The sequence below is a fragment of the Macrobrachium nipponense genome, chromosome 25, assembly GCF_015104395.2.
Source record: "Macrobrachium nipponense isolate FS-2020 chromosome 25, ASM1510439v2, whole genome shotgun sequence".
Lineage (NCBI taxonomy): Eukaryota > Metazoa > Arthropoda > Malacostraca > Decapoda > Palaemonidae > Macrobrachium > Macrobrachium nipponense.
Window position 1 is genome coordinate 12,155,928 of NC_087214.1, and position 8,003 is coordinate 12,163,930.

Genomic DNA, 8,003 nt, shown 5'->3' on the forward strand with positions numbered 1-8,003 from the left:
TGTAGATATACCCCGCGTAAGGAGATACTCTTACTGGGATGACCCGCCCTCAAAAGGGCTAATGTACGGAAATGAGGCGATTGGTTTTTGAGGCGATTGGTTTTGAGGGGATTTGGGCCCTTTTCCCCTACTATATATTATATTATATAATATATATATATATATATATATAGGATATATTAGTTATATATACACAAGTATATATACACAGCAAATGAAACACAAAAAAAAACCAAGTAAATTAAAACGTAGCGAAAGGTCCAAGTAGCTTGTAATTAATTATAACGTAAAGGTCAAACCAAAAGAGATTTAATTAGGCGTTATTGAAAAAACCAGATACCGAAGAAGACCGGTTAATATTTTCTTTTTTCGAAGGGAGTGTTGAGGCAATAGGGAACACCCAGAAGTATACTATTCCCAGGAGACATTAACACCCGCCAAGGTGGTTAAACCACCTTGACAGCCGCATGGATTAAAAGGGGGTAAATGGAAATGGTAGGCCTTTTAAAAATTCGAGAGAAGTACCTTTTGCAATGCAGGGGACAACGCCTCAATCACCATGAAGGAGCGATAGGTATAAACAAATGAGGACTGGCATTGGCAATAAGTTCAAGTTTAAACCTATATGTATTGTTTGTTATTCCACATTACGCACACAAATATCGATAATCCATTTATATGAATAACGAATTAAGAAAAAAATTCCCCGAGTTTTTATCCTAAAATAAAACACATGATTATTCTTATTCTTTATTTTTCTTGAAGATATGAAGAGCTAGCTAATAAGAAAATGAAAAACACTTCAGAAAGGGTAAGGGGGGGGAGAAAAGGTTGAAAAACTCTGATCTAGTAGAGGCGAAAATTCGTGCCATGCATTCCTTCTCCAAGGCAAATTGGAGAAGGTGTGGTGTGAAAATTACCAATCAATTGCTAGTCATAATCAAAATATAGCGACATGTTAAAAAAACATATTTTTTTTGTCGTAAATACGAACTTATTATCAATATCTACTGCGTCCAGATAGGTTTAGGCAAGGCAATGCCCTCATAGTTTTCCTTCAGAGCAAACTGTTTTAGATGGCTCTGCCAAAGCTAACGATTTGGACACTAGTACAGGTAGATTATTTTAGTCAAGTTGAATTATTCACCAACACAAGTTCATGACTTTTGACACTGTTTAAATCTCTCTCATATCGACTGGATCCTACAACTCGATAAATGACATACTCAAGTGGCTTCTCTCTCCATTTCCTGTTTTCCTGTCATAGGCTGGATCCTACAACTCAGTGGATAACATACTCAAGTGGCCTCTCTCTCTCTCTCTCTCTCTCTCTCTCTCTCTCTCTCTCTCTCTCTCTCTCTCTCATGAATTCCATATAACTTAAGTATTATTATTTAGTATTTTGTTAGAGAGAGAGAGAGAGAGAGAGAGAGAAAGACTACAACAATCCGCATTTTAAAAAGACTTGTCTACATGCTGTCGTAATTATGAAAGTGTGTTGCATATTCTCCACTCTTTCCTCGTTCTCAACTTATATCTTAAGTCCATATTCTCCTGCTGTTCAACGTCTCTACGAGTCATAGCAAAACCTCGCTCGCTCCCTTCATGAGAAGAGGAGGCGCTGTTGGTGGGAGGTATACGTAGTTGGCCGTGGGTATAGTGACGGTAGTCCCGTTATGGCGATGTTATGAAGTTCCGGTGTTGATCATATCTATATCTATGTATATCTGTCTTTCTATATAGTGTATATATATAATATTGCGTGATTGCGCGCTCTAATATAAGCTTCATTCCCGTAAATGGGGTTGCATCGAAAAAAAATTTACGTCCATTCTATTCATGTACGTATTTAGGTATTCATCTATCATCCGTGGTACGTTGGCGCGCGCGCTCTCTCTCTCTCCTCTCTCTCTCATGCAACTGTCTTGATTTCCGTTACCATCCTCAGAAAATGGATTTCTTTAGCAGTTCCTATAAAGAATGAGCGATTTCGGTTTATCTAGACTGCCTGCTTTATCTACACCGTCAAAATATCTACAACGTTCAAATTCAATTATTCACCTTCAGTTTTGTCTGAATAAAACAGATGTTTTTATTTTTTTAATTATAGCTTATATATATCACAGAGAAAGAAAAAATAAAATTAAAATAGAAAAATTCGTTTATTTTCATTTTAGTCTATTATTTACATTATAGTATACAAAATATCATAGAGAACTAGTTAAAATGAAGATTTGTAGGCTGAAATCTACGTTATATAAAAAATATCAAAATATAAAAAATATTCTAGCGATACACAGCACGCACATCGGCTAAAAATGCTAAAAAGAGGTCAGGAGCTTCTTTTCTCAGCATCCGCCAACACCAGTAGTCAAGGTGAGATTGAAAAGTTCTTTGATTGCAGCCTCTTATTTTTTTTTCAGTATACGAACCTTTGCATCAAGCCAAGATCTTTCAATGGCTTGTGTATGTGCTCCAGTGTTAGGATCGACGTCATTCTACTGATGGTTTACGGTCAAATGACGGAAATTGAGTTGGTTTATATTAGAGTACGCCGGCCATTCGTCAGAATGAATGATTGAATCTTTAGCGACTTCTCTCTGAATGATTGGTTGAAGTGTCTCACGTCTCCTCTTTGAACGTAAAAAGATCGGCAGTCCGAACCTTTCTTCAAACCAAACACCCACGGACCGTCTATACTCTATACGTCTTCCATGGTTGCGGTTATTGTTCACTTCAGCGTCACTGTCAGTTGAATTGGGAGCTTGGTCACCTTGCAACATTCAACCTCTATTGTATTTTCAACTTCCTGCAAAGCGTGCTTCATCGATTTGTACGGGTTCCTCTTCAGTACCTATCATTTGGCCGCGATTCTGGACAGAAACAATCACTGTACACACTTCGCGGCACATGTTAAACCAATCGCATATTGATTCAGTACCTCTACCAGTTAAACCTTGAACCTGATGGTAAGAGAGGTCTTCTAGAAATAAAACCTAAGTTCTAAGATTTGGCAAAGAGAAAGCTTGCAATTTACTTTGTTATTCAAATCTGTGAAGTGAAAAAATGCATTGCCTTTGCGAACGGAACGAAAAGTTTGACATCCACATCGATGAGATGGTGAAACACTTTGTTGTTCATCTAAAAGACCATTTCTTCTTAAAAATGCCAGTCTTGGATTCGTCACTGATTTCATTGTAGAATTCCTTTGTGAGCATCTTCAGGGCTTTGCTACTGACTGAAATATTTAAACTGAAATATAGAAGCCTACTAAATATAAAAATGGTAAATTAGGAAATAGCATTACTTTGGACATTGGGTAGCAATCTAGCTTGTTACTTAGGAAATTGGGTAGTTAAATTGTTATAACAAACGACACAACAAGCCTTTCTTGGAAATTGTAGATCGTATACCTTTGTAGATATCATACCAAAGTAGATTCGTGACATGCAGATAACCAGCCAAAGCAGCACCCTACCCCCCCCCCCCCTCCCCCCCCCCCCCCCCCCCCCCCCCCCCCCCCCCCCCCTCCCCCCCCCCTCTCTCTCTCTCTCTCTCTCGTGTATGGATCTACTATGAAATTCAGGGCCTCTGTAACACGGTATTTTGGATTTTGCTTCTTATGAAAGCATCAGATGTAGCTGAAAGTTGACATATGTATATTTTACAACTACACACAAATTTTGTCAGCATTATCAATAACCTAAACCCGATAGTTTTAATTTTTATAGAGTAAAAATGATCTAGCCGACGCCATGGCCAATGATTGCGAGCCAAGAGTCGAAAAACATTCATTACGTAAGAAAGGTAAACATCGTCTTACGAAATGTTGCCCCGCCCATCCACCAGACCGAAACCCATTCACCTCATTCATCGGCTCTGAAACCCATAGTAGTCAAGAATGGTTAACAGGATTTGGAATTGTCCCCGTGGTTGCAAAACTGCATTTGTCTTACGACTTGCAACTTTATACAGTCAAGAGAAAGCCCGTGGCCATACTTACTATATAGGTTGAATAGGTAATTATTCAGTTTCTAGTTTAAATCCAATGTTTATGGCCTGATTTGTATTTAGCGTAACGTGATTATAATACTTATGTCATTCAGGATTTTGAACATTTCCATTAACTATTCACTATGCCACCAAGAGAGAGAGAGAAAGAGAGAGATTGTATGTAAACAGTCTTTAATATACGATTTTCGTTAAAATAAGATTTTTATCCAAAGTAAATACAAGCTTATATGTGCTAAAATCTCCAGCAGACCAACGGATCATCCGATATAATTTTTTTCTTCTTCTTTAGTCTGTACGACCATGTTGGATATAAAGACTATGAATGGCGGAACGATACATAGATGTGGGTGGGATATCTGTGCTAGCGTAGTAATACTACTGTAGCAGTAGTGCCGCAAAATTAGTAATAGCAGCAATATACATGAATTAAATTAAACGTTTAGGCCAACTACTGGGATCCCTGAGGATCATTTAGCACTTCTTACAACTACTACGAGGAAATTTAGTTTTTTTATAGCCAGAAGTTAGATTTTCTAATACAACAATGTCCATGATAGCCTTCATTGGTATCCTGAATTATAATGAGGCGAAAGTGGGTGGAGCCTCATAAAGTCATCATCCTGACGATAATTATTGGTGAAGGTTTAAAGCCAAAATACGGTACCGTCTGTCTTTTTTTTTTTTTTTTTTTAGGTAGATAGCCGATAAATAAAAATTGCTTGACATTGGATATAGCAGTTATCAAATCAAGCTTGTCTACTATGTCTTTGAAAATTACCAACTATTCCCTACATCATGTCAATCTGATTGTGACCTATAAAGTAGATTATAATTTCTTAGGACACTTATTTTGGGAATTAGACTAATAATCGAAGTGTTTTTGTATTTATTAACATATTTTGTTGGTTTGTTCATTATGACAATTATCAGTGGAGAGGATTCAGAGTTCATAAAGGTGTACTGCTTTGCTTGTATTTAAATTTTCCTCATTGTTGCCAGAGGTATAGCCTTCGTTACGTATAGCCAATCATCCATCAAGAAAAGAGGGAAAAAATGCTGTCATAAGTCACGTAATGAGTGCGTTCGAAACCTTATTTCTAAGTAAGTTGGCCCGTCTTCAAAAAAGGTCACTTTTACATGATAAGTACCAAATTTATTCAACCTATGTAATGCAGAATACAGTTAAAATTTATGTGTAAATATAATGTGTATTCTGAATAAGCGTTATATCTATGAAATGCATAGATAAAAAGTTATTGCCAAAAAACCGTGTTACAGAAGCCCTGAATCTCATAGTAGTCTTTGATGGGTGAATTTATATTATTCATTTTACTGCCCAGTCATGAAGTATTAGTGGAGAGCAATGAACGGTAGAGGTTCCGTAAAGGAGATAAATTTACCATTTTGGGTAGTGTTCTCAATACGAAATTCACTAAATAGCAAAGTCATTGTTTGTATTTACTTTATCAGTTAATCGTGTGAAGTATATAATATTAGTAATTTTTAAGTGACAAAAGGGTTATTTTGTTTTGTTAGTGATCTTAATTTCACGTACATTTGTATGTGCAGTAGTTTGAAAACGCTTATTTGCATATATATTTAAAACGCGTTTTTTGTATTTAACTTTATAAATTACTTTATGAAAAGAGGTGGGAGGCCACAGATGGAAAAAGGAAGTGTTTTTACTATAATGGGAGATGTAATGGTACCCCTATATATATAATCCGAAGGGATTAGCGCAATTTTTCTTTCTTTCTCTCTCTCTCTCTCTCTCTTTTACTATCTCAGTTCTCATCTTGTTCAGGAATTCATGTTATTGCCTGCATAATTGTTATTTCTAGTTAGTTATTTATTTATTTTTTACACCTTATAGTATGACATTTAGCCTTTCTGGTGATTTCTGCCAAGTTCAGTTTTTATTTATGTGCTTTCCAGTAAGTATTAAAGTAAGTTTCCATGTATCAGTAGAGTCAAGATCTTTGAATATCATATATACCTTTTTGCCTGCAGTCTTATTTATGTATTTATTTCTCAATAATCAGGCACCAGGAGAGAACTTCAGTGAGACAAGGACAGCTACAAGAATAAACAGAAGAAGGAAGAGAAATAAGAAACTGTGGATGACACAGGAGGACAAAGCATTGGGGATACACAAGAACTAAACAGAGAAGCCCCAATCATTGAAGGGGATTTTTTTTATTAAATACATATCGTGTTTGTTTGTAAATCCTGATCAATCTTGTGCTGTCTCTCAGAACAAACAATAATATCAAGGTCTCTCTCAGAACAAACCCTGATTTACAGATTTCCGTCTGGTTACTGTGTAACACAGACTTGGTTGGTGACAAGATTTTCCCTGACATTGTTCCTTGTGAATTCTGCCCTGAAGTCTCGAATTCATGTACGTATGTAATGCCCTACGCTTCATGCTGCAAATATTGTTGTGAATGCAGACAGTTTTTGAATTGTGATACCAAGTCAGATTGTTTTGCTCCTTGCAGCCTTTGTCCACACTGATTGTAGTTTCTTGTAAGTTTGGTTAAGCATGTAATTCATTTCCTTGCTTTCTTACGTTGTTGTAGTCATTGAAGCTTACTAGTTCCTTGTATTTGAATTCTTTTTCCGTTTTCATATCGATAAACATCCATGATTGCTGTAGGTCTAACGTACTATAGCTAGGTTAACTTTCCTGTATAGACCATGAAAAGTAGGGTTTTCTGTAGGCCATTGAACCAGGGACTTCAAGTAGTTATTGATTGGCAAAATCGTTGGGTTTTCCATCTTTTTAGTTCACTTTTTAGTTCAAATCTTGAAAGAGGTTTTGTAACTGGTTGTAAAACTGCTTTGTCTTCGTTGCATGAAGGTTCTAAATTACTATTTCTTTCGACCTCTGTATGTGTAGATAGTGTTGACTGCTTTCCATTGCCTCTTGGTTCAGTCTTGTTTAGGATGAAATCAAACTGCATTCTGTTCTAACTTTACCTCTCGAGTTAGTTCCATTTCGTCTACTTTCGTAAGAGTTGTCAATAGATTATGAACCATAGTGGCAGTGGTCAGATGCTCACTTTGTAATTGGAGGAGTTACAAGTTTGGCCTGAATGGAGGAATGAGTTTTGTATACTTGGATCAATATATAGGTCCTGAGAGTCTTTGGCCTAGAGTGCACGGGTACCAGGAATCTCTTTTTCTCTCTCTCTCTCCTATATGTCGTCATTCTTGCACCATTCTCTTGATTCTTCTCCGGACTAGTCCTTGGTAGAAACTAGGGTTTCAAACACCTCTTCATCTTCATTTCAAATTATACCAACGGTGACTTTCATACTCTGATTTGCAGCATTAGTGTTGAAGTATGAATCACTTAATGCTTCTCATCCTCCTGATTCGTTAATTACTATCCTTCGCTTAGGGACGTTTGAGCTTTATAAGAGAACTTTAACTTTTACTCTGTTAGAGAATCGAAGAGGAGCTGTATTTGAGCTTATTATCTTTGAATTGACAGTTTGTAGTTTCTGTGCTTTGCCATCTTGAACTGTCTTTTGTCCTTTCTAGAATGTCCTGATTGGTTAAAATCTTTAGGATTTTTAATGACGTAAAGCCACTGATTCGTAGATTCATCAACTTTTCTACATTACCTCTGAACTTTTTTTGTCAGGTTATCCAAATTTTCTCAAATTTGAACCTTCTGTGATAATCACCGAGTAACTCCCAGGTAAAACTTCTATCATTTCACGTGTTGCATTAATGGTATTCCTTTTTTAAAGTGTAACAACACAACCCAAGGGGTCCTCTTGGACCAGTTTTTTCGGGTATGGTCATCTATAGAGGTCATTTGGAGGTCCGGAGGTGATTTGACTGAGTACCAAGACCTGACAGATATGTTGAAATGGGGTTCTTTGGTAGAGAGAAATGCAGTGCTGGTATAAAGAGGAAAATGCAGTACTGGTATAGAGAGAAAAAGCAGTGCTGATACAGAGAGAACGATGCACTGG

General features: G+C 36.8%; 1 pseudogene; it reads right to left on the minus strand.

Moving 5' to 3' along the window:
* Window positions 1-2,286: 2,286 nt before the first annotated feature.
* On the minus strand, window positions 2,287-3,196 carry LOC135198995 (uncharacterized; annotated as a pseudogene).
* Window positions 3,197-8,003: the final 4,807 nt, after the last annotated feature.